Here is a 15320-nt window from a genome sequence, read left to right as displayed (position 1 = left end):
AAAAATGGCTTCTTAGTACGTTTTCTCACATTGATTTCCCTTTGAGTTGGAGGATCCATATTTACAAGTCTGACCTATCTTTCAATGAACATTTACATAGCCTTTAACCACCCAGGAAAGATTACTAGCATCTCTCCCTCTCCCACCCATTGCAGTTTGTGGGTCTCCATTCTATTAGATATCACAGAAATAGTCTTGAATATTTTGGATAAGTCTTGTACATTTGTTTCCAAAGTATTCATTTTAACCCTTACTGCATTACAAAACCAACATTAGTTTTTAAACCATCAATTAAAAAGTGAAATAGGGAATGTCTGTCTGGTTTTTGGTTCCATACTTATTGAGTTTGGAAGTCATCACTCTCTTTTAACAATAAAAAACTGAACAGACTGAAAAATCAAAAGTTCTTCTTGGATCTATAAGAGAAGAAAAGACACAGGGCAAGATTGAAGAGATGGACAAGTGAATACAGGGAGTTGCAGTTTACTGGAACAGACTTATGTGTGGAAACAGCCCTGGGAACTAATGCTAGGGTAAGAAAACTTAAATTATAATTGACAAATTGCTGTCGGCTCAGCCCAGAGAACTCTGAGAGATGAACTCCAGGGGGAACCAGTCATGGAGGCTGGGGCCCCACAATATTGTGAGATTTACCTCTAGAAGCTCTACCAGATATCCACAGTAAATGCCCAAGGAAAATCACCTTGAGCTTTCTTCAGGGGGAGGGGAAAAGGAACCATTCTGAAACAGTCACTCCAGAGCAGTCTGTTCTTCAGGAGGCCTGCCCTGAGGGGAAAAGAGTTAACCAGAACCTAACCTGCTGGTGTTATTATCGGAACCTAACTAACCCGAGGAAGGGAAATACCCAACTCTAGCCCACTTTAGCCATCCTGTCCCATGTATGGGGAGAGAAAAACCTAAGAAAACAACTGACATTCACAGTCCAAAGGCACAGGCTCACTAAAAGATTGAGACCTAATCATAGAACTGTAGAACACTTCCCTTCTCTCACACCTCACCACCACATTACTAAAGACCTATTTACAGCAGTTCCTTTTACCCAGTATATCATGTTCCACTTTCAAGGAAAAAATTACGAGGCATACCCAAAAGCAGAAAACAGAATTTGGAGGGGTGGCTGGTTAGTTCAGTTGGTTAGAGCGTGGTGCTAATAATTCCAAGGTTGCTGGTTTGATCCCCGCATGGGCCACTGTGAGCTGCGCCCTCCTTAAAAAAAAAAAAAATACCAAAACAGAATTTGGAGAGACAGAGTAAGCATCAGAAGCAGACCCACATATGGCTGAGGTGTTAGAATTATCACACCAGTAATTCAAAACCCCAATGATAATATGCTAAGGCTTCTAATAGGTAAAGTATACAACATGAAAGAACAGATGCACAATATAAGCAGAGGGATGGAATTCCTAAGAACCACCCCCCACCCCATGCTAGAGATCAAAACACTGTAGCAAAAAGGAGGAATGCATTGTTGGATGTATTAAGAGACTGGACATGGCTAAAGAAAGAATGACTGAGAATTTTCCCAAATTAATGTCAGACATAAAAACACAATAACCAGGAAGCTCAGAGAACATCAAGCAGGATAAATGCCAAAATAAACCAAATAAATAAATCTAGGTAATAACCTCTTTAAACTACAGAAAACTGAAGATAAAGGAAAAACCCTGAGGGAAGCCAGAAGGAGAAAAAAAAACACCTTACCTACCAAGGGAAAAAGATAAGAATTACATCTGATGTCTCCCCAGAAACCTTGCAAATAAGATGAGAGTGGAGTGAAATATTTAAAGTATTGAGAGAAAAAACCCAACCTAGATTTCTGTACCATGCAAAATTATACTTTAAAAGTTAAAAAGAAATGAAGACTTTTTCAGGCAAACAAAAATTGAGAAGAAAGACAAATACTGCATGATATCACTTATATGTGAAATCTAGAAAAGTCAAACTCATAGAAACAGAAAGTAGAATGATGGTTACCAGGGGCTGGGGATGTTGGGGAGGTGTAGTTTGAAGGTTAGAATTTGCAACTAAAAATGAATAAGTTCTGGAGATTTAATGCACACCACAGTGATTATAGTCAACAATACTGTATTATAAAGCTCAGAGTTACTAAGAGAATAGATCTTAGTTGTTCTCACACAAAAAATGTGACGATAATGTGACATGATAGAGGTATTAATTAACACCATAGTGGTAATCATATTGTAATATATAAATGTACCAAATCAACATGTTGTACCCCTGAAACTTATACAATGTTATATTGTCATTATATCTAAATTTTAAAAAATTAAGGAATTTGTTGCCAGTAGATCTGCCTTGCAAGAAATGTTAAAAGAAGTTCTTTACAGAGAAGGAAAACAATATAGGTCAGAAACTTGGCTCTACGAAAAGAAAATAAGAACTTTAAGGAAGGAATAAGTGAAGTTAAAATAAATACATTTTTTGGGGGCGGACGGGTGGCTCAGTTGGTTAGAGCCCAAGCTCTGGGCAATGGGGCTACCGGTTCGATTCCCACATGGGCCAGCGAGCTGTGCCCTCCGCAACTAGAATGAAGTCAATGAGCTGCCACTTAGCTCCCGGATGCCTCAGTGGGTTGGAGCGCTTCTTCTCAAACACAAAGTTGCCTGTTCAACTCCCGCAAGGGATGGTGGGCTGCGTCCCCTGCAACTAACAACAGCACCTGGACCTGGAGCTGAGCTGCACCCTCCACAACTAAGATTGAAAGGACAACAACTTGACTTGGAAAAGTCCTGGAAGTACAGACTGTTCCCCAGTAGTCCTGTTCCCCTAAAAAAAAGTACATTTTTTCTTAGTTAATCTAACAGTTAACAGCTTGTTCACAAATACAGTAGCAACAATGTATTCAATTGTTTATGCTTATGCATATATCATATATATGCTTAGATATGATTATAAATAACTGAAATGATTGACAGTAATGATACAAAGCATGGGAGGAAGGAATTAGGATAATTTTGATATTATAAAGTACTAACAGTGAAGTGGAATAGTGTTGTTTAAAAGTAGACTCGGAATACTTGTAAATATGTATTGCAAACTATAGGGCAATGACTAAGAAAGGTTTAAAAAAAGTTTAACAATATGCTAAGAAAGGAAAGAAAATGGAATCATAAAATACTCAATTAAAACAAAAAATGCAGAAAAATAGTGGAAGACAAAAACAGCATCAGTGACCAAGGACAACAAATAGAAACAGTACAAATATGGTAGATATTAATGCAACTGTATTGGTAATCACTTTGCAGGTCTAAATGTACCAGTTAAAAAGCAGACTGTCAAATGGATCAAAAAACATGACACAACTATATGTTGTGTACAAAAAAACCCCATCTTAAATATAAAGAGCTATAAAATTAAAAGCAAACGGATGGACAGTAGATGATTGGATAAAGAAGATATGGTACATATATACAATGGAATATTATTCGGCCACAAAAAAGAATGAAATCTTAACGTTTGTGACAACATGGATAGACCTGGACAGTATTACGCTAAGTGAAATAAGTCACAGAGGAAAAATACCATATGATCTCACTTATACGTGGAATGTAAAGAACAAAATAAATGATGAAACAAAACTGAAACAGACACAGATGCAGGGAAGAAGCTGATGAAAAGGTGATTAAGAAGTACAAATTGGTAGTTACAAAATAGTCATGGGGATGTAAAGTAAACCATAGGAAATATAGTCAATAATATGGTAATAACTATGTATAGTGCCAGGTGGGTACTTAATTGGTCAGAAGGACCACTCCTTAAATTATATAAATGTCTAACCACTATGCTGTATACCTGAAATTAATATAAAATAATATTGTCAACTGTAATTCAAAAATTTAAAAAGGAGAAGAAAAGGTGAAGGGGAATTAGAGGTCCAAATTTCCAGGTATAAAACAAATAAGTCATGGGGATGTAATGTACAGCATAGGGAATATAGTCAATAATATTGTGATACATGGTGCAGAGTCAGATGGTTGCTCGATTTATCATGTTTATCACTTTTTTTAGGTATATAAATGTTGAATAACTATGGTGTACACTGGAACTAATATAATATTGTATGTTAGCTATATTTTAATAACAATCTTAAAATAAAAAATGAAGTCTTGTCATCTAATATGAAAAATTAACCCTTGTTAAAATGCTAATGAGGAAGGGCTATACTACAGAATAATTAAACTGGAGTCCTGGGGTTTCTCACATAATTTCAGTGTGAAGCCAGGATTAAGAACCACTAGCCTCTACTGTAGTCTTTGGAAACAGATATTGAGAGTTACAAGTCAAGTAGAAAAGAGAGAATAGCATTTATATGGGCTAATAATCTCACACATCTTATTCCATCTATATCAGAGGCTCTTTTTAGTATTTATCAGAATCACACCTGGAGGGATTGTTAAACCATATTTCTGAACCCCACTCCCAGAGTTTCTGATTCAGTAGGTTTAGAGTGGGGCCCAAGAATTTGCATATCTAACAAATTCCCGTATAATGCTGATTCTGCCTGTCTGAGGACCACATTTTGAGAACCAATGATCTATACAAAGGACCAGCCATATCCAGTTGAAAACAGTATTTTAAGATATGCTGCTGATAGATGAGGGCAAAAGGGATCAAATATATGGTGATGGAAGGAGAACTGATTCTGGATGGTGAATATACAATGTAATATATAGATGATGTATTACAGAATTGTACACTTGAAACCTATGTAACTTTACTAACAATTGTCACCCCAATAAACTTTAATTAAAAAACAACAACAACATGCTGCTTAAACATGACCAAGTGTGACTTATTCCAGGCATGCAAGGCCTATTCAGCATTCAAAAATTAACGTAAGGGAGGCCAGAAGGCTCAGTTGGTTAGAGTGCGAGTTCTCAACAAGGTTGCCGGTTCAATTCCCGCGTGGGATGGTAGGCTGCGCCCCCTACAACTAAGATTAAAAATAGCGACTGGACTTGGAGCTGAGCTACGCCCTCCACAACTAGATTGAAGGACAATGAATTGGAGCTGATGGGCCCTGGAGAAACACACTATTCCCCAATATTCCCCAATAAAATTTAAAAATTAATGTAATACATTACATCAGGTGGTTAAAGAAGAAATATCATGATCATATCAATAGTCACAGAAAGTATTTGACAAAATCCAACATCCATATATGATTAAAAACTCTCAGCAAACTTTTTTTTTTTTAAGGAGGACGCAGTTCATAGTGGCCCATGCGGGGATCAAACTGTCAACCTTGGTGTTATTAGCTCCACGCTCTAACCAATGGAGCTAACCGGCTGCCCTCAACAAACTTCTTAAGGCAGTTTAGGTTATTGATTTGAGATCTGTCTTCTTTTTTAGTGCAGGTATTTACAGCTATAAATGTCCCTGTGAACAGAGTTTTGTTTTGTGTGTGTGTGTGTTTTCACGTTCACTCATCTCAATGTATTTTTTAATTTTCCTTATGATTTCTTATTTGAGTCATTTGTTGTTAAACAATGTTTTCATTGCCGTGTATTTGTGAATCTCCCAAATTTTCTTTTATCATTGAGTTCTAATTTCATTTTATTATTGTCAGAGGACATATTTTGTATGATTTCAATTTTTTCAAATTTATTAACACTTGTTTTATGGCCTAACATATGGTCTATCTTGGAGAATGTTCATTTGAGAAGAATATGTATTCCACTGTTGTTGGGTAGCGTGTTTTATGATGTCTGCTGGGTCTGCTTGGTTTCTAGTGTTGTTTTAAGTGTTCTATTTTCTTACCGGTCTTCTGTGTAGTTGCTCTATTCAGCATTGAAAGTGGGGTATTGGAGTCTCAAACTCATGTTGATTTGCCTATCTCTCCCTTCAGTTCTGTCAGTTTTTACCTCATGAATTTTGGGAGTTTTATTGTTAGGTGAGTTTTCATTTCAATCATTGTATTTTTAAATTTCAGAATTTTTATTTGATTCTTTTTTATTATTTCCATCTCTTTATTGATATTCTCTATTTGGTGAGATATTGTTCTCATATTTTCCTTTAATTCTTTAGGCATGCTTTCCTTTAGCTCTTTAAATATATTTAAAATAGCTGCTTTAAAGTTTGTCTAGTAAGTCCAATTCTGGATTTCCTTAGGGACAGTTTTTGATTGCTAATTTCTTGCATATGGGTCATACTTTCTTGTTTCTTTGCATGTCGTCTAATTTTTTTTTTGAAAATTGGACATTTCAAATATTATGTTATAGTATAATGTGGCAATTCTAGAAATCAGATCCCTCCACCAGGGTTTGTTGTTACTTCTGCTTTTAGTAGTTGTTTGTTTAGTGACTTTCCTGAACTAATTTTGCAAAGTCTGTATATTTATTGTGTGTAGCCACTAGAGTAGATACTTGGTTACCTTAGTGGTCAGCTAATGATTTGACAGCATTTTCCTTAGATGCCTGGAACCAATAAGTCTCCAAATCTTTGCCTAGGGGCTGTGTGTGTGTGTGTGTGTGTGTGTGTGTGTGTGTGTGTGTGTGTGTGTTGGGGCATGCCTTCAACGCTCTACCAGGTAGTTTCCAACTCAGTCTTAGCCTTCAATTCCTGCTGATTCTCAGATTCTGTCAGAGGTGAGATCATAGCCTTCTTAAATCTTTCTTGCACATGTTAAAAGCCCTATGCATGTTTGTGGCCTTCCAGATTCTCAAAAATATGTTGAAGCTTTTTCAGAGCTTCTGTGTATGTATCATTCTTCAGCTTTTCATTTTAAGTTCCCTGGCTACTCTATTGTTTGCATCAACTGTTATCCATCACTTCAGACTGATGTGATGTTAAAGCATTTGTGAAACCCCCCTCCATCAACTAGGTAGAAATGTTTAGCCTTGGGAGAGTTTGAGTGAGCTCAAAAAAAGGCAAGTCTTTCAAGTGGTGACTTCCAGGGACCCATTTGGTTATGACTGCTATTTGGGAGTGAAATTTTGAACAATCTCCAGCCCTCCTCTGCTTTTGCCAGTACTGAGAATGCAGGCTGTTATTTTTCAAAACTGCTGTGGAGCTGGGGAGAAGCTGATAGGATTAGGGTAAATTAAAATGCCACAAATCTTGCTTTTCTTATCTAGATGCAGTGATACGTCTTGACTAAACACTCCCCCATGTTGCTACAAGCCTTCAGTTAGTTTCCAGAGTACCAGAGAAGTTGATTTTGACAATTTTTGTCAATTTTTTTCATTGCTTTTATGAAATAATGAAAGTTCAAAGTTCTTCACTGCAACATTTTCACTGATGCCTCCCTGCCTTTTTTGTTACAATTCATCTTATAATGGAAAATCATCCATTTTTTAAAAAGCAATGAGAAAGTTACCTTTTTGCACTTTTAAAAATTTGTTTGTTTTGTTAACCCAACTGTGGCTTGAATGGCATTGGTAATGAAATTCTTTACTTTTGAAGCCAAATGTGATATGCCATATTATTATTCCTTTAGAAAATCCTCACTGAAAAAGAAACAAAATTAAGAAATCAAATTTAATAGTCTGAATCAGCATGTCCAGATCATATGTACAAAGAATCATAAATGTGTACAATGTTTTAAAGATGGTAAATTATATAGAAGCAAGAAAAAAGAAAAAAGCAATTTTTACCTACAATAGTTTCAGCTCTATATATTGCTGAGATTGTAACACATAAGCTATTCCAAGTCAAAATTAAGACTGCCATAGCAATGAACCAAATTGTATTCCATCTTTCTTTTATGATGCTGTAAGCTTAGAATAAAGTGTCAACTTGCCTTAACTTGGACTTCTTTACTACTTTTAAAAGTTAACTTGAGACATACTATTTCTATCATTTGGAACTGAGTTTTAGGCTATTTCCAAATCCTATACATTCTTCCTAAAAGAAATGATGAAAACTTCTGTGAAAAATTTACCTGCAATAAGTCAGTAATAAAACTAATTGAAAGTCAAGTAACTTTAAATGCAAAATATCTGTGAATCTCTCACAGAATGTTTATATAATGACATAATTATTAACAGATCTGAAGTGGGATGTGGATTTGATTTCAAAATCTTTTATAAATTTTCTGTCGGAATATGGAAGTGTGTGTGTGTGTGTGTGTGTGTGTGTGTCAAAAAAAACAGCTTGCCTTATTTGATATTAGCTTGTCTTGTATTTCCAATTAACAGTAAAAGAAGAGTTGGCCTAAATTTAATCAGATGTCGGTGAGCATCCAAATATTCACATGAAAACTAAATGCAAACCCTGGAGTGAAAAAAAGCCTTCTTGCATGGAGGACTTGGCCACATGTCATAGCTGGAACCTACGTGGAGACAAAATGTGCAGGATGCACTACATTTCTGTTCTCTGTACTTTCAGCACCCTCCAAAATATGACTCTCTTTGTGCAAAATGGTGATGCAAATTCTGTTGACAATATCTAGATTTCAGATGAAAATAGAAGCTCTGAGGACAGTCCCTGAGTCCTTTATCCTTAGATTTCAGAGACAGACAGTACTTCAGATATTAGTTTGGGGTCTAGAATTTTATGCCAGTTTGTTCTGTACCTAGTATTTTACTTCATGGAAGAAACAGAGAGTGTTCTTATTATGATGATTAAAAAATAAAATGTTCAGCGTTCCCCTGAATGCAAAGCAAGTCATCAAGTCGTCATACAGTGAGTTAACATTCACAGCCATAGTCCTCCAGACTTTAAGTATGAAGTAGACAGCATTGCCATGGTTACACATAAAGGAGAACTGCACAAAGCAAGCCCCATTACACAGCGTTATGGGCATCCTATGGTTAGTGCAGGAGGCAATTAGGAAGCTGTATGTTTAGAGGATGTGGGAATATGAAAACATGCCTTGTCACGGAATGGTCATGGCTCTCTCACACAGTATATAAACTCTGATGCAGGCTCATTCTGTAATGGTTCAAGGCATAATTAAGCTGAATTCTGACTACACAGAGTCTCAGAATCTTTCATTTATTCAAGTATCAAATATTAAGTGATTACCCGCTATTTTCCAGGAATGGTTCATGGAGAAACCATTGGGCACTGGGGAAAAAGCTATAAAGCACTTCCTTCCCAGTGACGATTACATTTAGAAGTTCTCTTCACATTATCAAGAAGCAGGATTTCACAGGTGAAATTGTAACTGAAGAATAGTGGAATTCATTCATCAATACATACAATTACGTTGCTCCCTTGCCATACCTTTGACACTGGGCCTTGAAGAGTTAATGGCATTTTTTTTTTTTTTAATTTGGGAGGTATTTTATTTGAAGTCAGAAAGTAATATTTTACAAAATAAATAATATATAGTTATAATTATGGATAAATTTTCTATTTTCAATATTAGACAAATAGCCAAATTCTTTACAAGGTTCTCGAACCAGAACTTAATGAGATGTACCTGTAAGTAACCATCTTCTTAGACAGAACTGTAATCATGGCGTATTATATCTGAGACATTACTGCCCCCAAAAAAGTGTTTATCCATGATGTATATATCTGGCAGTATCAGTGATTGATTCTATATTATAATGGTTATTTCAACTACTAAATGTGCAAGTACATTTTAGACATTCTCTAAGGGAACATTTTGCTTTGTGTTTTAGCAGGATAAAGCAATAATACTTTGGTATCTTTTTTTTAGGGCATTTACTTTTCTTTTTTTACTAGTTTCAGGTGTACAAAACAATGTAATAGTTAGACATTTCACCCCTCACAAAGTGATAACCCCCCTCACCCAATCTATTGCCACTCTGACATCCTATACATCTATTACAATTCCATTGACTGTATTCCCTATGCTGTACTCCATATCCTGTGGCTATATATACATATTACATTATAGTTAACATACAATATTATTCAGCTTTGGCTTCAGGTGTACACTGCAGTGGTCAGGCATCTACACCGTCCATGAAGTGGTCTCCCTAAAAAGACATGTGCCCATCTGACACCCTACAAAATCTTTACAAAAGCGTTGATTGTATTCACCAAACAGTCTTTTGTATCCCCGTGGCAATCTTGTGGTTACCTATTGTGCTTTCTAATACCCTCCCCTTCTCCCTCATCCCCACCCCCACCCCTCTCCCATCTTGTAACCATCAGTTTTTCCTCTATATCTCTGAGACTATTTCTGATTACTTTACTCATTTATTCAGTTCTTCAGATTCTACATATAAGTGAGATCATATGGTATTTATCTTTCTCCAACTGACTTATTTCACTTAGCATAATGTTCTCTAGGTCCACCTATATCATTGCAAATGGTAGGATTTCATTCTTCTTTATAGCTGAGTAATACTCCGTTGTATAAATGTACTACAATTTCTTTATCCAATTATCTATCAATGGGCATTTCGGTTGTTTCCATATCTTGGCTATTGTGAACAGTGTTGCAATAAACACAAGGATGCATATATGTTTTCGAATTAGTGTTTTGGATTTCTTTGGATAGATACACAGGAATAGAATTTCTGGGTCATAAGGTAGTTCCATTTTCAATTTTTTGAGGTACCTCTATAGTGGTTGCACCAATCTGCAATCCCATCAACAGTGCACAAGGGTTCCCTTTTCTCCACAAACTCGCCAGCACTTGTTGTTTGTTAATTTAGAGTTAATGGCATTTAGATAGATGGCCATGGAAAGCCATTCTGATGAGGAGAACAGCATTCATAGAGACAGGACTAAATAGACTACATGAGAAACCCAGACTTCTTAAAACAAAATAACTTGAAGTTTTCAGTTTTCTAATAAAGAAATGGGCTGTTTTCTGTATAAATTTAATTTGTTTAAATGAGAAATAATATGCAAATATAAAATTGTCATATTTTGCCAATAGACTTCTTCTCTAAAAATGCAGTCCAACATTTTGATCAAAATGAAACATTGTGTATAAAAACATTTTGAAAAATTTTAAGTGTTCTAACAAATGCACTATTTATTATCTTCCTTATCTGCTTTATCAGAGGAAGCAAGAATGAGAGCAAAAAGAAAACTGATGTGTTGGCCTCTATTTGGCTGTGTCTTCCTGAAACTGGAATATTTTTCTGATGTTTTTTTTCCTCTACTTTTTTTCACTTTTCCTTTCCTGTTTTCATTCATTCAATATATATTTAATGCATGCCTTGTTTTTGCAAGGTACTGTTATCTCTGATTAGGAATATATCAGTAAGAAAAGCAGACAAAAATTCCTGCGGTCATGCAGATTACATTGTAGTGGGTAGAAATTGTTTATCAGATGATGACACATGCTATGGAGCTAAATTAAGTAGGGAAGTGATTAGGAAGTATGTATGTAGGGTGGGATGGAAGTTGTAATTATAAAGAGATGACCTCCTTGAAAAGGTGATATTTTGACAAAAACTTGAAGGAGTGATCTATTTAGATATCTGGAAATAGAGTGTTCTGGGCAGAGGGAACAGCCAGTGCACAAGCTCTGAGGCAAGTTTATGCCATGATGTTCAAGGAACAACAAAGGAGCCAATGTAGTAAGAGCAGAAGTGAAAGAGGGAGAGAGTTGAAGTCAAAGAGGTGTGTGTGAGTGCGCATGTGCATGGACTGCATGTTGGGGAAAGGGATGCAGGTGGTGTAGGGCCTTGTAGGCTTTTATACTGAGATGGAAATCCATTATTCACTTTATTTTTAACATGGGTCTATTTGATAATGCAATCCACAGGAAAGATTTGTAGGTTTTAAATGCTAATAACATAAACAGAAATATATCAAACAGTGACATTGGGGGAAATATAGAGCTTTGATTTCAACTCAGTGTGTTATATCTATTTGCAACCTGTCTTAATCAGAGAAAGACCCTCAATCTACTACTTTGTGATAAATCATATTTACACCCCAATGTCTATAACCCTTCCAAATATAAGGGGATTTAGGAGCAGAGCACCATGCCTTTTCCCCAAGGGTTCCCATATATTTCTTCATCCTCCTCCACTCCATGCTCCACTCCTACTCTGGTGATTTAAGAGGTTTACCTCTCCCCCATACAAGCAAGCTCCACAAGAGCAAGAGCCTTCTCTATCTTGTTCAACAAGGTATCCCAGAGGCTAGAAGAGTCTTCGACTAAAAGACTTTGTTGTATGAATTTATAAAAGAAAATCGTAGTTCTTCAAACATAATAGTTGAGAATCCCTAATCCAGGGGGACTCATATTTTAATATATCTTCAGGATACCTTCTTCAATCCAAATAGATGATTCTTCTAAACAATAGTTGTATTAGACATGGTTCTCCAGAGGGAAAAAAATAATAGAATATAAATATATAGATAGAATTAGATATAGCTATATAGGTATCCTGTTTGTTATATGTTAATTATTGTATATATTGATCATATTATATATATATGATTTATTGGACTTGGCTTACATGATTATGGAGGCTGAGTCTACTAAACCATGGTTGTACTAGGATTCTCCAGAGAAATGAAAATATACAATAACATTTACTACATAGGGGTGGCAAGCAGAAAGGGGGATGAGGACACCAGAGATCACGACACCTATTATACTATTTTTCTTAAGGATGGCTTATAGGGGAAATGGCAGTAAGAACTCAAATTGGGGAAAACAGAGTTTTGACATGAGACTCTCTAAGGCACTAGAACAGTGATAAAGTTTTCCTCTTCTCAACCTCTTTACCATCTAATCATTAGCCATCTCTTACTTCCCTCTGCCTGCTTCCCTCAGTGGTGCTGGAGTCTTCACATCTCACCTAGTCAACCAGAGAATTTGAGCCTTAGGAAATTCCTTGATAAACTGATTTACTTTTGTCTAATTGACAGCAACAAAGGGAGAAAACAGAGACCTTGCAAAGAATTGCAATCTATTCTTAACCTCTGTTGCAAGGCAGCTTGCTTGGGCTGAGAAGATAAGCAGCCTCTGTCCTGAGCTGTTTATCGTAAGTATTGAGTTTAGTTGAAGAGTGACCATGTTTCTCTTGGTTTTTAATCATTTATCTTATCTTCTTTGGTGTGTACTTATTTTTGTGTGTATTCTGGACATTGTTTTTGAAAAATTGTTCAGAGAAATTAATGTTCTCTTCCTCCAAAAGGGGTTTATGTTTGATTCCATCAAGTGCTTATTGACACTAGCAATTAGGGATCTCTTCAATATAAGTCCAGGGATTGAGAAAATGGTTTAAAGCTGAGCTGGAGTCTCACTGATAGACATTTTCTTTAGCTCCACTCTTCTACTAGAGTTCATGCTTTTAGAATCCCACCCCTAAATGAGAATCTTTAGCCCCTGCTCACCCTCGTCCTGCCTTCAGCAGTCCCAGGACTTTAATCCCTGTCTACTCAACCCTGCAAAGCTGTTAAAAGTTCTACTCAACATTTCAACTACTTAGTATCCTCTTCTGAAATGGGAAAACATCCCCAGAGGAAACAAGGTCCAAGCAGTGTTCTTAATTTCTGGGACCTCTGCCCTACCCCCATACAGGATCTGTAAATTTTCACTCCTTTTTAAGTTTTTTGATGCCTTTATAAAGATGGTTTTTATTATTCTGTCAAACTTTTACAATTGTCAACTATGGGAGGGTTGTTTTGACTTCTCCAGTCTGTGGTTACCTGAATGGGCAATAACATTGTATCATTCCATGATGTGCTGGTTTTCATTCAAAGGGAATTTGACAGATGCCTCTCAGCCTCTAGAAATTTATAGTGCAAATTAGAAACCACTGACAGGTCTACCATTTGAATGATACAATTAAGCCCATATTGAGAAAATAAATTTGCATATATACAAACTAGTTATAGTGCATCATGATTTTCACTACCCTCCATCTTGCTGTTAGCACTGGACTCCTTTTCCCTAGTGATATTAACCCTTATCTTACATCGTTGATTAATGAAGCATTATTTTGCAGCTGAAGTGTTGGTTACTGGTAACCAACTGCCCACAATATTTAAACCCATGGGTCCAGTTTGCAAAATACAAACACAATTTAGGGATGAGTATATGGAAAATTTGGAAGATTTTTGTCAATGGTTACTGGTCCCAAATGGACTGTAGGTCATTTCTGCTGCAAGGGACTCTTAGGCTATGAGGATATTGGTAAAGAGTGTGTAATATGTATAACAATTAATCTCCATTAAAAGTACATTTATATCTGAGTTAGAGTAACAGTTAGAAGTCTGGGATGGAAAATAAAGCCATTGGTGGAGATAGCATAAAGACTGCTAAATTAAGAGGTCATTATCTAAAATGACTTTGCCTCTAGATAGACATTAGTTTTTTAGTATAAATAATTTGTAAATACTTAAAAGCACGTTTGGTTGAAAATCTAAAAATATTTTTGCCTTTTTTGCTTCTAGAACACAGGTGTAGTGAAAACCACCACTAAATCTAACCAAAATGGGAAAGGAAAAGACACACATCAACATCGTTGTCATTGGACATGTGGATTCTGGCAAGTCTACCACTACCATTTATAGGTCATCTGATCTATAAATATGGTGGGATCGACAAAAGAAACATCGAAAAATTTGAGAAGGAGACTGCTGAGATGGGAAAGTGCTCCTCAAGCATGTCTGGGTCTTGGATAAACTGAAAGCTGAATGTGTGTGAGGTATCACCACTGATATCACCCTGTGGAAATTTGAGACCAGCAAGTAGTATGTGACAATCATTCATGCCCCAGACATAGACACTTTATAAAAAACATGATTACAGGCACATCTCAGGCTCACTTGCTATTCTGATTATTGCTGCTGGTGTTGGTGACCTTGAAGCAAGTATCTCCAAGAATGGGCAGACCCATGAGCATGCCCTTCTGGCTTGCACACTGGGTGTGAAACAACTAATTGTTGGTGTTAACAAAATGGATTCCACTGAGCTGCCTTATAGCCAGAAGAGATACGAGGAAATCATTAAGGAAGTCAGCACCTACATTAAGACAATTGGCTACAACCCTGACACAATAGCATTTGTGCCAATTTCTGGTTGGAATGGTGACAACATGCTGGAGCCAAGTGCTAACATGCCTTGGTTCAAGGAATGGAAAGTCACCCACAAAGATGGCAATGCCAGAGGAACCATGCTGCTGAAATCTCTGGATTTCATCCTGCCACTAACTCATCCAACTGACAATCTGTTGCGTCTGCCCCTCCAGGATGTCTACAAAGTTGGTGGTATTGGTACTATCCCTGTGGGCCAAGTGGAGACTGGTGTTCCCAAACCTGGCATGGTGGTCACCTTTGCTCCAGTCAATGTTACAACTGAAATAAATTCTGTTGAAATGCACCATGAAGCTTTTTAAAATTTTATTTATAAATTTGTTTTGTTGTTGTTTGTTTGTTTTTAA

Source organism: Rhinolophus ferrumequinum, chromosome X (genome assembly GCF_004115265.2).
Source record: "Rhinolophus ferrumequinum isolate MPI-CBG mRhiFer1 chromosome X, mRhiFer1_v1.p, whole genome shotgun sequence".
NCBI lineage: Eukaryota > Metazoa > Chordata > Mammalia > Chiroptera > Rhinolophidae > Rhinolophus > Rhinolophus ferrumequinum.
The sequence above is the reverse complement of the archived record's forward strand: the minus strand, read 5'-3'. Positions refer to the sequence as shown.